Genomic DNA, 23,341 nt, shown 5'->3' on the forward strand with positions numbered 1-23,341 from the left:
AAGTACTGTATAATTGTTAAGATACAAACTTTGGAGTCAGACCTCTTCCTTTCCTAGTCATGACAATTGAAATAATATGGCATATGTAATTGGCATATAGTATAATATGGTATTTAATTGATGATGTATGTAATAATTGTACAATTGATTTTTTAAGTTAGACAGCACAAATCTTAAAATTTAAAAAATGGAACCAGGAATTAGTTACAACATTGTGAGTAAGTCCTTGAATAGAGACAACTATAAAATGATGCAGTAGCATAAAGGGGTGTGACTAGCTCCCTGGAGGAGAATAGGAAAATTTCACAGAATGGATATCTTGGAGTTAGACCTAAATGAGTAATTATTTAATAAATTCATACCCAGTCACATTCCTGAAAGGATTCAAAACAAATTGCAAAATATATATAATGCAACAAAGAAAAGAAAAGAAAAGAAGACAAATCTAGTATGAGTAGAAAATAAGGTTTGAATAATAAGATGGAGTCGGGGAGAGACTTTGAATGCAAAACTACTGCCATAAAATCCTACACATTTGCCCATTCTATTTAGTATTTTCTCTTTCTCTGTATTTTTCTTTATAAAGAGGGGATTCAGGGAATGGGGAATGATAAGACAATCTGTTTTCAAAATGGATTTATTTAAATTAAAGTATAATTAATGTAATCTTGTATTAGTTTTAGGTGTAGAACATATTTATTTGACTATTCTATACATTCCTCAGTGCTTATTGCAGTAGGTGTAGTCACTTATAATATTATTACAATATTATTGGCCTGCAGAATGGATTGAGAGTAGAGGTAGGAAGCAAGGCTGGATGGAGAGAAGCCAGGAAAAACAATTAAGGAGTTCTTGGGCTAAGTCAGTTTTGTGTAATGAAGGTCTGAACTGGGGCAGTGGCAACAGTACAGTGAGAGGGCAGATTAGAATTCCCATTGAAATCAAGACTGCTTTCACTTTTGGGATTTTGTTATTTTTGTGTTTTTTGTTTTTGTCCCTTCCATGGCCACAATTGTTCTTCAGTAGGTGCTGGTAGGGGGACCACGGATCTGATATTCTGATAATTTATGCATTATATTTTGGGCTATACCCTCAATGACAGTTACCACACATCAATCAAAATTAAGTGTGGTATATTGATTATGTTCATCTTGTGGCACTGCTTAAGAGAAGTAAAAATTTCTTAAGGTAATACAGACTTTGATTTCTTTTTTTTTTTTTTCAAGATTTTATTTATTTATTTGACAGACAGAGAACACAAGTAGGCTGAGAGGCAGGCAGAGAGAGAGGGGGGAAGCAGGCTCCCCCCCAAGCAGAGAGCCCGATTCGGGGCTCCATCCTAGGACCCTGGGACCATGACCCAAGCCAAAGTCAGAGGCTTTAACCCACTGAGACACCTAGGTGCCCCCGGACTTTGATTTCTGAGGTAAGATCGTGGATCTGCTTTCGATCCCTCTAAAACAACGAGTACTTTTGTTTAATCTCTCAGTTATGACATGGGCACTTATCCTGTTCGTAATTTCTGAGAGGCTATGGTTTGGTGATACTGAAATTTGCAGTTATAATTTAGCTTTTAATAACTTGTTCATACTTAAATAGACATCTAAAGAGAAAGGAAAACATAGAGACTGTCGGTAGTATGTCTACCACACAACATAAAGTGATATCAGTTCAGGAGATTTGCTAAAAATAGGTTATGCGTCTTAAGGTGAGACAGGTATAAAAGTAGTTGGGTTAAGAGTCCAACAAAGTTCTTTGGAGGGTGATTTTTCTAATCACTCCACACTTTCTGTCAGCACTATGCTTTTGTTCCTCCTTACTTTGTCTCTTTATAAACATGAGTGTACCTGTACTGAGTTTAAATTGTGGAAAAGTTACATGAGGTTTCAAGTATTAATGACTTGTTATACAATTTTTTTTTGAAACAGCAAAAAGTAAAAGAACATTAAAAAAGAAAAATAGTATTGCACAGTAATTTCAAGACAAAAGTGCCTCTGTTTAATGATTTGTAAAAGAAGTAGGAAGATTTTCAGTGAAAACTGCTAATTATTTTGGTTTTCCATAATGAAAACCTGTGATGTTGTTTAAATGTCTCTGTTCGTTAGTTTACTCTGCGAAACTGGTACTTTTTTTTTTGCTTTATGTGTTTTTTTCACTTCTCTGCATCAAATAAGGGTGATAATGATAGAAGAGTTTAAAGTTTTTGGAAATTGTGGCAGTAGTCTCTTGACCATGAGAATCGATGACTTTTAAGTTGTGCTATTCAGGATGAGAAGGAATATTCCAATCATCCTTTGGTCTCGTATTTCATGTATCATTATGTATCTTGGAAGATGGTTCTTTATTTTCTCTTTTGTCAGAAACATCTACAAATCAAATAATTATTGATACACACTTGGTGACTTATGTCTAAAATAAATTTAAAGGTTACTAAAGAAATTAACCTTGGTAATAATTGTTATTGCCTTGCTAATGGCTCTTAAGGAATGATTTAATTGTGCATGTCTGTGGCAGGCGGCTCAAAGACACTGCAGTTCAAACCAGAAAAGGACAAGGTTGTAAGGTCAAAGACCAGAAATAGCCTGTTCTATCACACTCAAATTCGACAAGTTCAAGGATTTTTGGAGCCCAGAGTTTTCTTAAATTTGATCACAATAGGGATTGTGAATTTATGGACTCTTTTTTTTTTTTTCTTTCTTTTTCTTTTTCTTCCTGCTGTCTGCTTTGGTTTTGCTTGCTGCTGAATTATTGCTTCTTTTCTTCCCACAAGCCCTTTAGTATGTGGTGGAGGGATGCAGGAGAGTTTACAGCTGGGCTCATAAACACTTTCTGCTGAGTCCCTGCTGCAGATTTAGGTGCGCTGATTGATCTCCTATCTAGAGTCCAAGGCCTCTGTACCTATCCAACATGTTCTGTCTGCCCTCATCGGCTGTCTTCTCACCCCTTACCCAAATGAAAGTAGAATGTGATTCAGGAGACGGTGCACGTGTCACAGAGGGCAGACCCAGATCTGAGTCAGAAGATATACCACCTGGGTGATTCTGCTATCTCAGGTGTGCGACCTTGTTTCTTAACACTGACTCTTTGGCGTTTACTCTAGGATTTACGGACAAAGACCTCCTGCTCATCAGGTCCTTTCAGAAGTTGCAATAAAATATTAGCAGTCAGGGAAGAATAAATCTCCACCGTAAATGAGTGATTCCTCAGAAACTAAGTAAAATAGAGATGGGACAGTGAATAGTTATTTTGTGCTGGACTCTGTGCTTTTTTGTAAAAGTCTTGTTCAAGTAATTCCTTTACTTCTCTGTCTTTTCACTTTGTTACGCTCTTTGCTGGGTTGCTCACCTTTCAGATTTGCTAGACTGCTTGCTGTTTTGCACATTTGGCATGATCCCAGTTTAGACTGTCTCCAAGGAGGCCCAAGAATTTTCTAGGTGGAATGGCAGTGTTACTGGTAATGAAGGAAAGGGAATGACCATAAGTCGTGATTTCACTAATGCATAGAAAAAACTTTAAGTAGGTATTCTATTTCTTGGACAAACCTATCCCAGCACCCCTTTCTCTGTGCCAAGAAAGACACTTATTTTCCCTTTTCTCATTAGATGTTTACATAGTCACTAGGGATGGCTAATGTGTTATCTTCCAGTTCTGAAACATAAAATTGTACCCCCAACAAGAAAAGAAAACTTCCTTTTTCTCAAAACACCAAAGTGACACTTGCAAGATATTTTATAAGAAATGTCTCTATCACTCTTACACCGTTGGTGGGCGATGCAAGTTCCTGCAGCCACGTTGAAAAACAGTGTGGAGATTCCTTAAGAAATTAATAATAGAGCTACCCTATGATCCTGTAATTGCACTTCTGGGTATTTACCCCAAAGATACAGATGCAGTGAAAAGAAGGGCCATCTGTACCCCAATGTTCATAGCAGCAATGGCCACAGTTGCCAAATTGTGGAAAGAACCAAGATGCCCTTCAACAGATGAATGTATAAAGAAGATATGGTCCATATATGGAATATCATGCCTCCATCGGAAGGGATGAATACCCTACTTTTGTATCAACATGGATGGGACTGGAGGAGATTATGCTGAATGAAATAAGTCAAGCAGAGAGAGCCAATTATCACATGGTTTCACTCGTGGAGCATAAGGAATAACATGGAGGATATTGGGAGATGGAGAGGAGAAGTGAGTGTGGAGAAATCAGAAGGGAGACAAAGCATGTGGACTCTGAGAAACAAACTGAGGGTTTTGGAGGGGAGGGGGTTGGGGGATTGGGTGGGTCTGGTGGTGGGTATTAAGGAGAGCACGTATTGCATGGAGCACTGGGTGTGGTGCATAAACCATGAATCTTGGAACGCTGAAAAAAAAAAGAATAAAAGAAAATTACAAAAAAAAGAAAAAGAAAAGAAAAGAAACATCTCTATCAGTTGGCAGTAGTTTTCACTGACTCACTGTTGAACACAGTCTGCACTATCTCTCAGATTTGCGTGTGTCTGTGTTAACTGCATTCTCAGGCACATAGTCTCTGTAGAGGGATTAACATAGCCCCTATAGCTCCAGTTACATGGTCCTTAAATTAATGGTCTTACAGGAACCTAGATTGCCTTTGCAGAAATCTTTCACATAAGTTTCACATTTTTGATTGCCCTGGCTCGGGGCATTTGTTTCTTCCTAGGGCTGGATCAGCCTCACCTGAATCACTGAGCCAAAGCAGATTACTATGAGGAAAGTGATTCCCTGAAGGAAAGGCAGACTAGGTAGACAAAGGTCTTCTTCAATAAATATGATAAAAATGGGGATAACTGGATGAGGTTATTAAGAACAAAATGAAGGAAGAAAAACTCAAACCAGACTTAGCCACTGATATGAGGGTGATCTTGCTATAGGTTGTTTTCTGCCCTACTGTAATGAAAAGAGTCTTGGGGGCTCACAGTTTTATAGGACTCCAAATGAGAACATTTCTTTTATCTGATGTAGAGTATATGAATAAGACTTCAACTTGTATTTGCTGAGTTTTTTTTCCCTCTAAAGCAGTAGTCTTCAGTACGAAAAAGTAATAGATTAAGGCTTCCAAATTTCGATAACACAGAATTATTAATTTTGTTTGATTTCTGTGGGCTAGAGAACAGATTGATACAAAATGAGAAAAATGTGTCTTAATAATTTCCAGCAGTGAATGAGTATAGCCAGCCTTACTCAACATAATAAGGGCAGATAATTAATAGCTAGTTAATAGTTATTTGTATTTGTAAATGTTTAAACTAGTGCTTTGAAAAGTTCTACTAGATTGTAACCATCCTTGTGGAGCAAACGGCTCTTGTTACACTTGTCCACATGCATGCATACACTCACACTCATACAGCTCAGAGTCTCCCTATCTAATAAGGAAAGGAATAGAAAAGAAACAGTTTTGCTATTTAGTTCTCTGGGAAGGAGATGGCTGGAACAGGAGGATGAAGTCCCATAGCGATTGAGCTGCTCTGAGAGGGGCCTGAGGGTAGGAGATAGGCGGCTGAACTTTTCCATCTCTAGTGTCTCCATAACTCCCAGGAGTCACAGCACACAGTTTGCAAAGCATGAAATTAAGATCGGTGATGGGATTTGAAGCACTTTATAGCATTACTCATAAGTAATTCTGTGAGATGGACTCATTTGTGTTTTTCATTTATGTGCTATGTAGGAATGACTAAAAATATTCGACAGTTGATGATATAGGCATCTGTAGTACTGACCAGGCAGAGCAGACTCTGTCTATAAACACCTGGAATGCTTTGCCAGTATGCATCAACTAAATATCAAATATTCAAAGCTGTGCAGAATTTCTATTAATAAGTATTTTTTTCTGTTAAAATGCATACTTGAGCTCCATTTTAGTCTATTTCATTGATATTGAAATTATTTCTAGTAAAAAGTTGTATTGGGAGTTTCATAGTTTCCTGGCTATTGAAAGCATAAAATATATAATTTGCATGTATTCATTTTAATATTAATTAATATAACTAAATATTCTACCTAAAGACCGTCTTCCTAGAACATTATCTAACTAAATGATTAACATTAAGTCTACAAATATTTTGGGACACCTGGGTGGTGCAATTGGTTGGTGGTGGACTCTTGGTTTTGGCTCAGATCATGATCTCAGGGCTGGGATTTCAGGGTAGTGGGATCAAGCCCTGCGTTGGGCTCCATGCTCAGTGCAGAGTCTGCTTAAGATTTTCTCTCCCTCTGCCCCTCCCCTCTGCATGCATGGGGTCTCTCAGATAAGTGAATGAATGAGTAAATAAATCAATAAATCTATCTTAAAAAAAAAGTCCACAAATATTTTTTGGTTCCTACTGTGGGCCAAACTATATGTTGGTCTCTTGGTATACAACAAGAAGTATAATGTTGCTGACTCCATGGACCTTACAGCTTACTGGGGAGAAGGATAATGACATGTCTAAAGCACAGTAGTACAGATTGACTTGAGGAAGGTCAGGGAGCTATGAAGACTCTGTGTGTGTTTGTGTGTGTGTGTGTGGGGGTGGGGGGCTTATAATACATACATACATACATACATACATACATAGATCAAGGAAGACTTCATGGGAGAGGTGATCACTAAACTGTGACTGAAGGATGCATCAAGATGTGGGAAGCATGGAGGGAAAGGGCAATGGGAGGAGAGGTTCAAGCATGTATAACTTTTCAGAAATAGATAAAAAGACCGCCAGTAGCCTGGAAATAGCTTGATATTTTAGGAGCCCTGTCTAGTGACTCCTGATAAGAAAAATGGGAAAATTACTATATTTAAACTTTTTCCTACTTACTATCCCCACCCTGTAATATTTGTTAGCTGTTTTTAATACTCTCAAGGTGTATAACTTTATAGTCTGTTCTTTAAACAGAGTTCTATCAGTTTGTTCTCAGTTTTTACATTATAAGTAAGAGTGTGTAGTAGCACATACAGGTAAAAAGAAATATTTTCCCTCGTCTCCTAGTTTATGACTCTCCTTCTTAGCTCATGCTGTCTCTTTGACCTGGATTGTCCTTTCTCTTATTCACCTGGAGAATCTACACATCTTTCAAGATTTGGATCAAATGTTCTCTCTCTTATTAACATTTCAGGGAAAGCTGACTACTCTATCTAGGATACGGTCTTCTCCTATCCGCTGTATTGCTTTATACCTCATGCAGCATGCACATTAGTTGGGGGCATGGGCATTATCATCCCATGTCTATCACAGCCTGGATTTTAGAGGTTCATTGTACCTCCCACCTCTCCTTTTTTGTTTTTTTTTTTTTAATTTGCTTTGTACACAAAAGCCTTACTACCCAAATGTGAATAGTATTGCTTTTGTTGCTTTCTTCCAATAACTCAAATAAACTGGATTGGGGAACAAAGGCTTGGATCAGGAATTTTATGAGGGACTTCCTACTCTCTAACCATTGAATTGGATATGTTTGGTATTATGGGTCTAATATTACTTTATCATTCAGTCAAGGGCAAATAGGCAATAAACCACAGGGCTGGATATGGGTAGGGAAAACATGATAGGAAACAAGGGGCCAACCTCTTGCCTTTAGGCATTAGGCCTGCTCACCACTAAATCATGAATGTCAGAAATGACAATCAATGTCAAGGAATGTCAGTTCTGACAAGTCCAATTAGTGATCCCTTCTTCAATGCTAAAATGATCATTTGCAAACACATTTCCTCAGCATATATGTAATTATATATACTCACTATGGAAAATCTGTAAGTGCCATTGAAGCAAATGCTAGAATATTGTACACTGTTGGAGGGATGCTTAGATTTGATGATTTTTAAAAAAGAGTTTATTTATTTGAGAAAGAGAGAGACAGAGCACAAGCAGGGGGAGAGGCAGAGGGAGAGGGAGAAGCAGACTCCCCACTGAGCAGGGAGCCCAACATGGGGTTCAATCATGACCTGAGCAGAAGGCACACACTTAACCATCTGAGCCACCCAGGTGCCCCTGGAATTGATGATCTAAATTGACTTCCAAAGAAGCCAGAGAATCTATGTTCCTTTTATCTTTGACGTTCTTTTCACCTAAAATTATTTAGTGTCCTTGGGATTTGGTGGGTCTGGACCAGGGAGTGTTCTAGTTCATGGAAAGGGACTGAATTTATGGGGAAATATTGAGGCTCTGAAGTTTGTTTTCTTTCACTTAATATTTGATCTTGTTGCAGGATAGGGGTAGACTAGTGCAAATTGTAACCAAACACTGTAGGTAGCAATGTACATGCATTGAACACTGAAGAAGCTTTTGCATAGTGAGAATCTGTGAACCCTTCGGTTTATTGGCTATGGTGTGATGACTGCCAAGCTGTAGGATTGAAATTTTAGTTAATTTTTTTATTAGGTATGATCTCTATAAACTATAACTCTCAGATAATGCTGATTGTGATTTTGGAGGGTAATCTAAAATAGACAAATAAATCTTGGTCTTTTGCCTGAAAAATACAGAACTAGATATTAATTCTTAAAATATAGCATGTTTAGTTAAGATTGGGGATAAATGATCTCATGGATTGCTGTGTACTTAGCAAATAATTTCAGATGTAGTGAGACATGAACACAGTAGGAAAGAGTGCTGAGTCTTGCCATGAAGATGTATAGCAATCACATTTCTTCTTGTTTATTTATTTGTTTATTTATAACTGTTCTGTTTAGGATAGACTGATGGGCACTGAAGGAATCATGGAGTGGTGGAAGGGTAAGCTAAAGTGCCAGTCCAACCTTTGATGTGTGCTTTTGTTTTTACTGAGAATTATTTTCAGTCATTATGTTTCAAAGTTTATTTTAATTTTATTTATTATAGCAACAGTTGGTATTTTTCTGATAGCACTAATTCAGTTTTTCATAGAAGTGATTCTAGATTTGTTAGTCATATTACTTGTAAATAGAATGATCCAAAGCACAGTAAAAATGCTGAAACTACATACATTGTGGCTTAAACCTGTAATGATAGGATTTTGTAGGAAATATGTAAAATGTTATATACCTTTCAACATTAAGTTAAGAAAAGACACTTTGTTTCAGAGGAATTTCAGGTCAGAAAATTGAAATTTAGCAATTTTGAGTTAATGGAATTAAACAGATCAACACATTCACTGTTGGAGAATTACATACAACTTTGTAAAATTTCAAGCTCTTCCTATTTTTTGAAAAATGTTCATGTGAGGAATATTCTTCAGAAAAATGGAAAACTCTGGTGGATTATGTGTTGTTATATATTGTCCCTCTTTGCCTTATCTAATTTTTTTTCGGATGACTCCACTGAAATTGCTTCAGCAAACTTGCCAGGTAAGAACTTTTCATAGATTGAGGATAACCGATAAAGAAAAGTTCTTTAGTGGACATATCTATGCTCTTTTCTTCTGTTTAATTAAAAAATCTTTCTATTATGAAGTATAACACTCCTAGGGACAAAGGCAGAAAACATCAAAGTATGATATAATGAATTGTTACAAAGCTCTAACATGTCCTAGGTCAAAAATGAGAACATCCACAGCTTTCAAGAAGCTGCTCCTCCCAGACAGTCCCTGTTTTAGCTAGAGGATATTACCATACTGACGTTTATGATCACATTGCCCTTTTCTTTATCATTTAACCACATATGTCTGATTTCCTAGACAATATAGTTTTTGAAATTTATGTAAACAGAACTACCCTGCATGTAATATTTTTGTGCCTTGTTGTTTTGTTCAATATCATATTTAAAATTTATTGATCTTTTACTTCATTTTGAGAGATTTTAATTGTCTTCCATGTGAAATAATTGCCAGGATTGACTAGAATTTTTTCTTATGTATCATTTAACGGGTATTTGTTTCACTTCTTTTCAAATTTTATTCCTTTAGTTAATTGCTTTAATGTACAATTGCATATAGACTCTCATTTACTTGCCATGATCCTGTTCATTTGTAAAGGATTTTTGATCGCTATTTTTTCTAGTTCTTAGATTATCATATAAATTTATAGAGTGCAAAGATTTTTGAACAGAAGGGAAAGGAATAGATGTTGCCCTTTGAACTGATTGAATAAACTTACTAGAGAAGCATATGGTATGAAGTATGGCATGAAAGGAGCTGACTGATAGCAACAAGGTTTTAGGGAATAGGGTGTCTGTTTAGTTTCAAAAGGAGAATCAACAAAGGAAGAAAAACAGTTGGCATCTTTATGTTTAGTAACCTTTTGGCTTTATTGCTTGGAAAATTCAGCATTCTGCCAAAACAGTTGCAAATTTATGACAATGCTAGAGAAATAAGTAATTGTGATTGAAGGATTTTTTTCCTAGAATCCTTTTATGTAAGGAATGTGATTATGTTTGAAGCCTAAATATATATGTTGTGGAAAAAAATAAAAGTAAAAGCAGGTTTTTTTTTTCTTTTTAATTAGTACAGTCTTGTTGATGGCAACTTGAGTCCACAAATCCACAAATATTTCACCCTACATATTTTGAGATGCTCCCTGTGGAGTCCCCGCAGAAAGATTTGGCTGACACTTTGTTCAAGTGAGTGATGAGAACGATACTGGAAATTCAGTTGCAGAAGATGGGCAAAATGAAACACGAGATTCCATTAAAATCAAGTTACTGTTTTTGTTTTTTATTTGAGAGAGAGAGGGAGAATGCAGGAGTGAGGGGAGGGGCAGAGGAAGCAGATTCCAAGCAGACTCTGGGCTGAGTGTGGAGCCCAACCCAGAGCTTGATCTCATGACCCTGAGATCATGACCTGAGCTGAAATCAAGAGTTGGATGTTCAACAGACTGAGCCACCCAGATGTCACCAAATAAAGTTATTGTTAATTAAATTCCAACTTCCTTTCTTTATTCTCTGCTTTTGTAAGTGGAACTACCACCCACACAATCCCTCAAGTCAGAAATAAGGAGTCATTCTAGCCTTAACCTTCTTTGCTTTCTTTGCTACCAACTATCAAAATCTATTGCTTCTTTCTCTTTAACATTAGCATACCTCCTTCATGTTCTGTATTGCCACTACTTCAGTTTTGGGAAGCATTTCTCATCTAGTTGATTGAAAATTTTATTTTTTGCCTCTTTTCAGAAGATCCTTTATCTTAGGTATTTTCAAAGGGAAAATTATTTTAATTGAATCATAATTGATATACAATATTATATTTGTTTCAGATGTACAAGATAGTGATTCAATATTTCAGTATAATACAAAATGATCACTATGATATATCTAGTTACCATCTGTCACCATATGAAGTTATTACAGTATTATTGGCTATATTCCCATATGCTGTGTATTACATCCTGGTGACTTATTTATTTTATAATGGGAGGTTTGTACCTCTTTATTCCCTTCACCTGTTTTGCCTATCCTCCAACCCCTCCCTTCTGGCAATCTGCTTTTGCTCTCTGTATCTATGAGTATATTTCTGTTTTGGTTTGTTAGTTCATGTGTTTAGTTTTAAAATTACATATATAAGAGAAATATGTGGTATTTGTCTTTCTCTGTCTGACTTACTTCACTTAGCCTATTATCCTCTAGGTCCATCCATGTTGTCACCAATGACAAGACTTCATTCTTTTTTATGACTAATACTTTATATAATATATATATAAATATATGTACATACATATGTGTATATATGTATGACACATAGTGGGCAGAACATGCCTTCCGGTGCTAGCAGGCTAGAGGGTGAGTACCAACAATGACACCCATTGTCACCAACAATTAGGATGAGATTGCAAAATTGTCATCCTCTAGCACTTCTGTCCCAGATAAAGTCTCTGTATGTTTCTACCCCTTTGGCATCCACTTTAAAATTAGTAAGTGTGTTCCCCTTACTTATGGTGTAGGTGTTGTTCAATCTGTTGCTTTCATGCTGGATCTCAGGGTGAATGAGTTTGCTCAAAGGCTCTTTAAGAGTGAGATCTTTGTTCTCTATGGTTCAGTGATTCTTCCGGTCTTACTCCCTATAGATTTTCAAAACCAGATGTTTTGGGGCTTGTCTTTTTGTGCCAGCCCTCAGGGTTGGAGTCCCTGGTGTGGGGCACAATCCTTTCATTCCTGGAAGGAGTGTTTTTTATTTTTTGGGATCCATCTCATTTGTGGTGGTCTCTTTGGCTGGGGTGGGTCCTAGCAAGGCTCTGTCTCTTTTACTCTTCTCCATGCTTCTCTTTTATCTTTTGTTGTGGAGGTGCTGTTTATGTAGTTTTCCGTTTCTTTTCATAGGAAAATTCTTCCATATTTAGCTCTAAATTTGTTGTGTCTATGGGAGGAGGTGAGTTCTGTTTCTTCCTATGTTGCCATCTTTTTTTTTTTTTTTTTTGAAAGATTTTATTTATTTGTTTGACAGAGGCAGAGAGGGAACACAGGCGGGGGAGTGGGAGAGGGAGAAGCAAGCTTGCTACTGAGCAGGGAGCCTGATGCGGGGCTCAATCCCAGGACCCTGGGATCATGACTTGAGCTGAGGGCAGACACTTAACGACTGAGACACCCAGGCGCCCCCTATGTTGCCATCTTGAATCTCTCTTGGAGGGAAAATTCCAAGCTAATCTTAGCTTGACACTCTTAATTTAAAATCAGTGTTTCCTGTTTACATTCTCTCTTCACCTTCAGGAGAAAGTCCAGTTTTGACCTCCTCAGCTATATAAACAAGACTCATCCCTTATCAAAGGACATGTACCATGGTCTTTCTCGCCTTAGTGCTATTGTACATCACCTTTAATTTAAACATCCTCTCCCTCTCTTTCACTTGGCTAACTCTCACTCATCATTTAAGATTGAAGTCAAGTGACTAGGTAACTTTCTTTTAACCATTCAGTTTGTCTTAGGAGCACCCGCTTTGCATTCCACATTTCCTCTGCTTAAGTCTATTATGGGGCTTCCATAATATCATCATAACTGTGTGCTCCTTGTGTCTGTCTCTGTGACTTTTCTGCTAGCTTCTAGAGGTCAGTCTGTATGCCTAGTGTTAGGACCCTATATAGGATATAGCAAATACTCAGTATGTGCATGCAGGAGTCTGTTGTATGCATGGAAGCAGAAACATCCCCAAGCATGAGGAAAGGACCTTTCCAGCCAGAGAGCTATGTGCCTTTGAGCCCTTTTGGAGAGGAGCCTAACGTCTTACTATCCCAATTCACAGAAACTTTACTGATTATTTTTTCCTTTTTTTTCCATTTCTGGTTCTACTTAATTTACTAAGTGGATCCCTTGCTCAGGCAGTTGTGATTAAAATTGTTATTGAGATTCTTAAAGCATTTGGAAATGACCCATGTTTTATACATGACATGCTCAAACATTGAAAATGTGTTCACGTATGATGTTATCTTTATTGCAGAAAGTATTTTAACATTATCATATAAATCACTACCACTTACATTGTAATTTCATCATCTCTTAAATCGATATCTAGAGCCATACAACATTTTAAGATCTTCTTTTCATATTTCTCAGTGCTGGAATATTATAAAGAATGAAACTCATGCTTTGATTTATAAGACCCCAAAAACAATCTCTAGAAATTGGTGTTGGAATTTTTTACCTAGAAATCTTTGCTTTCCTAGTCATACAAATGTTTTTCCTCTACTTTCTTCAGATTTTAGTGGAATGTCACTTTTGTTGCATACTTACATGCCACTTGTTTTGATTTAGAAGATTTTTTTCTCTTAAAAAAATTAAGATAAAAAAATTAAGATCTTATTATAAGCTAAATTTAGGCTTGTTTTTTCTAATTAGCTTTACCTAAAATTATTAGTAGCCAGCAAAAACTCATACAAAATATTTTAGAGAGCTCAAATTGAAATCATATTTATATTCTCTCAAAGACCACAATCTGTTCTTTGAAAATCTTCTATTGTTTTGCTTAATTCTGCTAGTACATTTTACATTTTGCCTAAATTAAATTGTTTTAACATTAGATGGCACTGCCATTAGATTAGTTGTAAGATTAAGTTTACGTGTGTTTCAGCAAGATACTTCCTCTTTGGTCACATCAAGGAAATGTCATGTATAATCTCTGAAATATTCTCAAGAGTATTATCAACAAAAGCACGATTGTGGCCATGTCTTCTTAGAACAAATTTATATTATGTGCTGTACATGGCCAATAGAATGCTCCTGGACTTTTGGCCCAAATTCTGGCTTATATGAAGTTTCTTTATCAACCATCTTAGCACAACTATCCTAGGCTTACCCTGGACAATCTTTTGAACCAATGAGTAAAACAGAAGGCCACCTATTTTCTTTACCTAAGTTGCAATTTGTACTTTTTTAAAAATAGGTTTTTAATTTTAATTCCAATATAGTTAACATACAGTATTATGTTAGTTTCAGGTATACAATAAAGGATTCAGCAATTCTGTGCATTACTCAGTGCTCATCATGAGAAGTATATTCTTTAATCTCTATCACCTATTTCACCCATCCCCTCCACCCACCTCCCTTCTGGTAACCATCACTTTATTCTCTGTAGTTAGGAGTCTGTTTCTTGGTTACTCTTTCTCTCTTGCTTTTTTTTTTTTAAACCCCTTTTGGTTGTTTGTTTTGTTTCCTAATTCCACATGAGTGAAATCATATGGTATTTGTATTTCTCTGGCTTATTTTGCTTTAGTATTTTACTCTCTAGCTAGGTGCGTGTCATTGCAAATGGCAAGATTCCCTCCTTTTTATGATTGGATAATATTCCATTGTGTATATATACCATTTTTTATCTATTCGTCTATCAATGGATACTTGGTCTAGTTCCATAATTTGGGTATTATGCTGCAGAAAACATAGGGGTGCATGTATCCCTTTGCATTAGTGTTTTTGTATTTTGGGGTAAATACCTAGTAGTGTGATTACTGGATTGTAGGATAGTTCTATTTATACCTTTTTGGAGGAACCTCCATACTGTGCATAGGGGCTGCACCAGTCTGCCATGTGTGAGGTGGTATCACATTGTAGTTTTGATTTGCATTTCCCTGATTATGAGTGATGATGATGGGCACCTTTTCATGTATCTGTTGGCCATCTGGATATCTTCTTTAGAGAACTGTCTGTTCATGTCTTCTGCCCAGTTTTAATTTGATTATTTGTTTTTTGGGTGTTGAGTTGTATAAGTTCTTTATTATGTTTTGGATGCTAACTCTTTATCACATATGTCATTTGCAGATATCATCTCCCATTCAGTAGGTTGCCTTTAGGTTTTGTTGATTGTTTCTTTTGCTGTGTGAAGTGTGTTATTTTGATGTGGTCCCAGTAGTTTATTTTTGCTTTTATTTCCCTTGCCTCAGGAGGCATATCTAAGAGGAAATTGCTATGGCTGATGTTAAAGAAGTTACTGCTTATGTTCTCCTGTAGGATTTTTGTGGTTTTAGTTCTCACATTTGGGTCTTTAATCCATTTTGAGTTTATTTCTGTGTTTGGTGTAAGAAAGTAATCCATTTTCATTCTTTTGCATATAGCTGACTAGTTTTTCCAACACCATTTGTTGAATAGACTTTTTTCCTTTGGTTATTCTTTCTTGTTTTGTTGAAGATTAAGTGACCATATAATCATGGGCTTATTTCTGGGTTTTCTATTCTGTCCTACTGATCTCTGTGTCTGTTTTTGTGCCTGTACCATTCTGTTTTGATTACTATAGCTTTATAATATAATTTGAAGTCTGAAATTGTGATGGCTCCAACTTTGTTTTTCTTTTTCAAAGTTGATTTGGCAATTTGGAGGCTTTTGTGCTTCCACATAAGTTTTAGTTCTTTGAAAAATGCTGTTGGTATTTTGGTAGGGATTATTATTATTATTTTTTAAGATTTTATTTATTTATTTTAGAGATAGAGCTTGAGCAAGTAGGGGGCGGGAAGGGCAGAGGGGGAGGGAGAGGGACAAGCAGACTCCACGCTAAGCATGGAGTCTGATGGGGGGTTCTATCCTACAATGCTGATTATGATCCGAGCCAAAACCAAGAGTTGGATGCTTAGCCAGCTAAGCCCCCAGGCACCCCAGCAGGGATTGATTTGAATCAATCAATCTATCTATCTATCTATCTATCTATCTATCTATCTTGCTTTAGGTAGTATAGACATTTTAACAATATTTGTTCTTCTAATCCATGAGCATGGCATGTCTTTCCATTTCTTTGTATCAACTTCAGTTACTTTAATCAGTGTTTTACAGTTTTCAGAGTACAGGTCTTTTACCTCTTTAAGGTATTCATAGGTATTTTATTATTTTTAGTGCAATTGTAAGTGGGATTGTTTTCTTAATTTCTCTTTCTGTTGCTTTATTGCTAATGTATAGAAATGCAACAGATTTCTGTACTTTGATTTTGTATCCTGTGATTTTACTGAATTCATTTATGAGTTCTAGTAGATTTTTGGTGCAGTCTTTAGGGTTTTCTATATATAGTACCATGTCATCTGCAAAGAATGAAAGACTTACTTGTACCTTACCAATATGGTTGCCTTTTATTTTTTTTTTTGTTGTCTGATTGCTGAGGCTAGGAGTTCCAGTACTTTATTGAATAAAAGTGATGAGAGTGGACATACTTGTCTTATACTTGACTTTAGGGGGAAAGTTCTTGACCATCCAGTATGATGTTGGCTGTGGGCTTTTCATGTATGGCTTTTATTATGTTGTAGTGTGTTCCTTCTGAACCTATTTTGTTGAGAGTTTTTATCATGAATGGATGTTGTATTCATCAAATGCTTTTTCTGCATCTATTGAAATGATCATATGGTTTCTATTTTTTCTCTTGCTGATGTGATGTATTACATTTATTGATTGGGGAATATTGAACCATGCTTGCATCTGAGGAATAAGACCCATTTGATCATGGCAAATACTTTTATAAAATATATTGTTGGGTTTGGTTTGATGGTATTTTGTTGAGCAATTTGCATCTGTATTGATCAGAGATACTAGCCTGTAGTTCTCTTTATTTGTGTTCTTTTTTATTTGGTTGTAGTATTAGAGCAATGCTGGCTTTGTAGAATAAATTTGGAAATATTTATTCCTCCTCTATTTTTTGGGATAGCTTGAGAAGAATAGGTGTTAACTCTTCTTTATTTTATTATTATTATTATTTTAAAAAAGATTTTTATTTATTTATTTGACATACAGAGATCACAAGTAGGCAGAGAGGCAGGCAAGGGAGGGAGGGGAAGCAGGCTCCCTGCTGAGCAGAGAGCCTGTTGTGGGGTTTGATCCCAGGACCCTGGGATTATGACCTGAGCTGAAGGCAGATGCTTTAACTCACAGAGCTACCCAGGCGCCCCGTCTTCTTTAAATATTTGGTAGATTTTACCTGTGAAGCCATCTGGTCCTGGATTTTTGATTTTTTGGATAACTGATTCAATTTCATTGCTGGTAATTGGTTTTTCAAAATTTCTGTTTCTTCCTGCTTCAGTTATGGTGGGTTATATGTGTCTAGGAATTTGTCTGTGTCTTCCAAGTTGTCCAGTTTGTTGACATATAATGTTTCATAATACTCTTGTACACTTGTTTATATTTCTGTGGTGTAGGTTGTCATTTCTCCTCTTTCATTTGTGATTTTGTTCATTTAAATTTTAAATTCTCTTTCTCTCTCTGATGAGTGTGGCTAGAGTTTTGCCAGTTTTGTTGATTTTTCAAAGAACCAGCTCTTGGTTTTATTGGTCTGTTCTTTTTTTTTTTTTAAGTTTCTATAGCATTTATTTCTGTTACAATCTTTATTATTTCTATCCTTTTGCTGGTTTGGGATTGGTTTGTTCTTCTAGTTCCTTTAGGTGTAAGGTTAGGTTGTTTACTTGAGATTTTTCTTGCTTCTTGAGTTAAGTCTGTATTGTTGTCAACTTCCCTGTTAGAACCACTTTATCTGTATCCCAAAGATTTTGGACCATTGTGTTTTCATTTTCATTTGTTTCCATGTAATTTTTGATTTCTTCTTTTATTCTTGGTTGACCCCAAAATTGTTTAGTAGCTTGTTATTTAACTTCCATGTATTTTTGCCCTTTCCACACTTTATTCTTGTGGTTGATTTCTACTTTCATAGTGTGGTCAGAAAAGATGCAAGGTGTGACTTCAGTCCTTTTGAAATTGTTGATACTTGTTTTGTGGCCTAACATGCGATCTGTTCTGGAGAATGTTCCACATGCACTTGAAAAGAATGTGTAACCTGCTGTTTTAGGATGGAATGTTCTGAATATATCTGTTAAATCCATCTGGTGAGTGTGTCGTTCAAAGCCACTGTTTTCTTGTTGATTTTCTTTTTGGATGATCTGTCCATCTTTGTAGGTGGTATGTTAAAGTTCCCTAGTATGATTGCATTACTATTTATTAGCTCCTTTGTGTTTGTTATTAACTGTTTATGTATTTTGGTGCTCCCATATTAGGTACATAAGTATTTACGATTGTTATATCTTCTTATTGGATTATCCTCTTTATTATCATATAGTGTCCTTCTTTGTCTCTTGTTACAGTCTTCATTTTAAAGTCTATTTTGTCTGATATAAATACTGCTGCCCTGGCTTTCTTTTTATATCTGTTTGTATGATAAATGTTTCTCCATCCCTCCCTTCATTTTCAGTCTGAACATATATGTAGGTCTAAAGTAAGTCTCTTGTAGGCAACATAGAGATGGGTCTTATGTGTTTTGATTGGAGTGTTTAGTCCCTTTACTTTTGATGTAATTATTCTCTCTCCTTTTCTCTGCCATTGTGGTCTATGTGGTTGACTGTTCATCATATCTCTCATAAGACTTTTAGGATCAAGATATTCCTGGTCAAGAAACAAAAACAGAATTGTCTCATTCCCTAGTGAATTTGAATGAAAACTGGTAATAAAATCAGGTACAGCACCAAAAGGAGACATTGGAGAAGAATGAAGCTGGGGTTACAAGGGATTGCACATGAGATGACACACAAATTTATGCAGCAGGAAGGTCATGTGCTTGAACCCAACACTATGTAAACATCACTACAACCTGAACAACAAACGAGTTTTATTGGGGAAATGATTGTTCTGTGTTGTTACGCTTCTGCATCAGTAGGTTGGTTCAGTAATAGCATATTTATGTGAGAACTTTTGTTGAAAAATAAGTTTTGATAGATATATATTTATTCCCATGTTGTTTTATGGTTGTTTTTGTAGTTTTTCTTAAGTCCTTTCCTCTCTTTAATGATTTTTTGGCTTCTTCAGTGATATACTTGGATTTGTCTCTTTAGTCTTTGCATATTTATTACTGGCTTTTGATTTGTGGTTACCATTAGATTTGTATATAATATCTTCTGCATATAGCAGTTTATATGAAGTTGATAGTTGCTCAATTTTAACGCATTCTTTATTCCTCTTCCCCCTATGTTTTAGGTATATGGTGTCATATTTTACACCTTTTATTCTCTGACTCCCTTGACAGATTTTTACAGATACACTTATTTTCACTGCTGTTGTATTTTTCACTTTTCATATTCTCATCTATGGTCTTTCCTTTCCACCCAAAGAGTCCCCTTTAATATTTCTTGTAGGGCTGGTTTAGTGGTCATAAACTCCTTTAGTTTTTTTTGTTGTTGTTGTTGTCTGTAAAATGCTTTATATCTCTTTCTATTCTGAATGATTGCCTTGCTGAAGAGAGTATTCTTAGCTGTAGATGCTTCCTTTTCAACACTTTGAATATATCATACCACTCTCTTCTGGCCTACATAGTTTCTGCTGAAGAGAATCCACTGATAGCCTTATGGGGTTTCCCTTGTATGTAACTGTCTTCTTTTCTATTGCTGCTTTAAAATGTTTTTTCTTTGTCATTACTTTTTGCCATTTTAATTACTCTATATCTTAGTGTGGACCTCCCTGGGTTGATTTTATTGGGATTCTCTGTGCCTCCTGGACCTGGATATTTGTTTCCTTCTCCAAATTAAGGAAGTGTTCAGATATTATTTCTTCAAATACATTTTCTTCCCCTTTTACTCTCTTCTTTTTCTGGGATCCCTATAATGTGAATGTTACTATGTTTGATAGAGTCACTGAGTTCCCTAAGTCTGTTCTCATTTTGCTAATTTTTTTCTCTTATTTGCTCAGCTTGATTAGTTTCCATTTCTTTGTCTTTCACACCATTAATTCATTCTCTGCTTTCTCAAGCCTGCTATTTATTCCATCAATTGTATTTTTAATTTCAATTGTTGTCTTCTTTATCTTGATTAGTCCTTTTTTTTATCTGTGTTAAGGGTCTCACTGATGTCCTCCAGTCTTTTCTCAAGTCCAGTGAGTTTGTTTATGATGAGTACTTTAAATTCTCTGTTGGGTGTATTATTTACCACCTTTTGCTTAACTCTCTTGCTATGATTTTGTCCTGTTCTTTCATTTGGGACATACCCCTCTGTCTCGTCATTTTGCCTAACTTTCTGAGTCTCTTTCTGTGTTAGGAAAGTCACCTACATCTCTTGTTCTTAGAAGAAGTGGGCAGAGCTCTTTTAACAAGGTGGTACTGGTCCTCATCCACAGTGGGGAGTGCAGCCACCACAGAGCCCAGTTGCTTGGTGTCCTCTGTGAAGTGTGCACAGGCTGGGATGCAGTTTTAACAAGGTGACTTCATCCTCCACAAGAGGTTGGGTTGACTGGAGTTCAGGAGATGCAGTGTTGGCAAAGTTTGCACCAGTCTCCTGGAAGAGAAGACCTGCTGTGCCAGGACTGAGGTAGGCCTGTTGGAAGGGTTGGAGCATGGTGTTAAAAAATTAGGTAGTGAAAAAAAAAAAATTAGGTAGTGAATGCCAGCTCTGCTGTGGATCCCAGAGGCAGCTGTGTGATTGTGCTGGGGGGCAAGAAGAGTGAAAATGCACTTGCCTGCTCTTTTGTTTCTAGAGAAGTTCCTCAGCTAACACTGAGATTAGAAATTTAACTCTTCCTTCAGTGTATCCCAGGCATTTTTTCAAATTGCTATTTGTTGTGCTTTCTGTTTAAGGCAGGAATTCAGTTTCCTATTGCTCTCCAGGCTCTCTCAGAACCAAGCTGTGGATTTTTAATGCTCCTGGCTTTAATTTCTGTTAGTTGTAAGAACTCAGGAAATTCAGCCCCTGAGATTGTCAAAGCCAAATGCTGTGGGGGTTCTTTTTCCCTGTGTAGGCTCCCCAATGTGATAGCCTGTTTCTGACCCCTCTCTGCTCCTGCAGCTCCCTCCCTCTAGTGGCCAGACCCTTGGGTTTAGCTCCGCACTGCATCTTTGCCCTTTACACTCCTTTCAATGTGGCCTCCTCTTTTAGTTATAGAGTTTGTTCTGCTAAGTCTTTGTTTTGTTTTCTGGGCTTTTTGCACTGATAAGAGTTTTATCTAGTTCTGTCTTTCGGATGAGGCAAATTGCATACTTCTACTCCACCGTTTTCCTGGAAGTGCCTCCACAATTTTTACTTTCTATGAGAGGTATAAAACTGATGACAAAATAGAAAATTTGAACTTCAAAAATAGGCCTGTGGGAGTAGATCACACAGGATGTAGGCTATAAAGGGATGTAGAGAATTCAAAAATAACAAAATTGGCTAAAAGTGTACTTTTCATGGTCACCATGCTCCAGCAATTCTAATATCAATGATAAAATAATCTTCTCTTAGAAAAAAAAGATATTTTGCTTAACTAAGTCCTAAATAATTGCTGCAGTTACTGTTCAACTTTAATAATATATAATCAAATTAGCATGATTTATTACTTTTCCTTTAGTAGGCGTTGCATTCGACATGGAAATTAATTTCAGAATTTTCAGTTGTACTGTTGGTTCCTGACATACAAGTGGACTTAACTCTGTGCTTTGAAAGTTAGTTATCAATAGTTTGGAATTGTTCAAGCTGCTTTAGACTCTGTCTCTTCCCACCCCTTCTTTTTGTCTTCCTCCTTTCTTATTAAAATTTGCTCTTGGGAATAATTCTGGAACTCTTTCAAATTAAAGATAAAATGATTGATAAAATTTTGCAATATGCTCAAGGATATTGATATTTTATCAAGTTACACCAAAGCAATGAATATACTTTTTAGAATTTCAGATGTCATTTAGCTAAGTGAATAGGGTAGATACTTATAGGAGGAGCAGGGCTCTTCTTGAAGTAACCTTGAACTATAATGTATTTTCACTGCTACCATATCTCTACTTGCTTTTAAGGATTCTTATGATTATGTGGTTTTCTCTGGCCTTTGTATGCACACTATAGAAATTATTTTACCTTTTATTTTAAAGGCTATTTATGTTTGAGCATTAGTAATACTGTCATAAGCCCAATTCAGGGAAATCTTGGGGACCCAAAGCCCGAGATAGTAAGAATCTACCCTGGGGTTCCCTGTGAAAGTGCCCTAATGACTAAAGGTATTTTTATTTTTTTAATTAAAAAGAGGGTATTTATAGGATATTATCAGAGACGCCTAAAGGTCCATAAAGAAGGACACTTATGTACAATTTATTTCAGAAAAAAATCACCCATTTTCTGTAGCTGAAGTTTTCAAATTGTAGAAGTTCCATTAAACCCAAAGATATGATTCCTATGGGACAAGTACTCAGGGCAATAGAAGACTGTCCTTGTTAGATTCCTCTTATTCATCTCTTTTTTTTTTTTTTTTTTTTTTTTTTTTTAAATTATTTTATTATTTTTTTTTATTTCACGCAAAACAGTATTCATTATTTTTGCACCACACCCCGTGCTCCATGCAATCCGTGCCCTCTATAATACCCACCACCTGGTACCCCAACCTCCCACCCCCCGTCCCTTCAAAACCCTCAGATTGTTTTTCAGAGTCCATAGTCTCTCATGGTTCACCTCCCCTTCCAATTTCCCCCAACTCCCTTCTCCACTCTAAGTCCCCATGTCCTCCATGCTATTTGTTATGCTCCACAAATAAGTGAAACCATATGATAATTGACTCTCTCTGCTTGACTTATTTCACTCAGCATAATCTCTTCCAGTCCCGTCCATGTTGCTACAAAAGTTGGGTATTCATCCTTTCTGATGGAGGCATAATACTCTATCCCCAGGGGTACAGGTCTGTGAATCACCAGGTTTACACACTTCACAGCACTCACCAAAGCACATACCCTCCCCAATGTCCATAATCCCACCCCCTTCTCCCAAACCCCCTCCCCCCAGCAACCCTCAGTTTGTTTTGTGAGATTAAAAGTCACTTATGGTTTGTCTCCCTCCCAATCCCATCTTGTTTCCTTTATTCTTCTCCTACCCACTTAAGCCCCCATGTTGCATCACCACTTCCTCATATCAAGGAGATCATATGATAGTTGTCTTTCTCTGCTTGACTTATTTCGCTAAGCATGATACGCTCTAGTTCCATCCATGTTGTCGCAAATGGCAAGATTTCATTTCTTTTGATGGCTGCATAGTATTCCATTGTGTATATATACCACATCTTCT

The sequence above is a fragment of the Mustela erminea genome, chromosome 8, assembly GCF_009829155.1.
Source record: "Mustela erminea isolate mMusErm1 chromosome 8, mMusErm1.Pri, whole genome shotgun sequence".
Taxonomy (NCBI): Eukaryota; Metazoa; Chordata; class Mammalia; order Carnivora; family Mustelidae; genus Mustela; species Mustela erminea.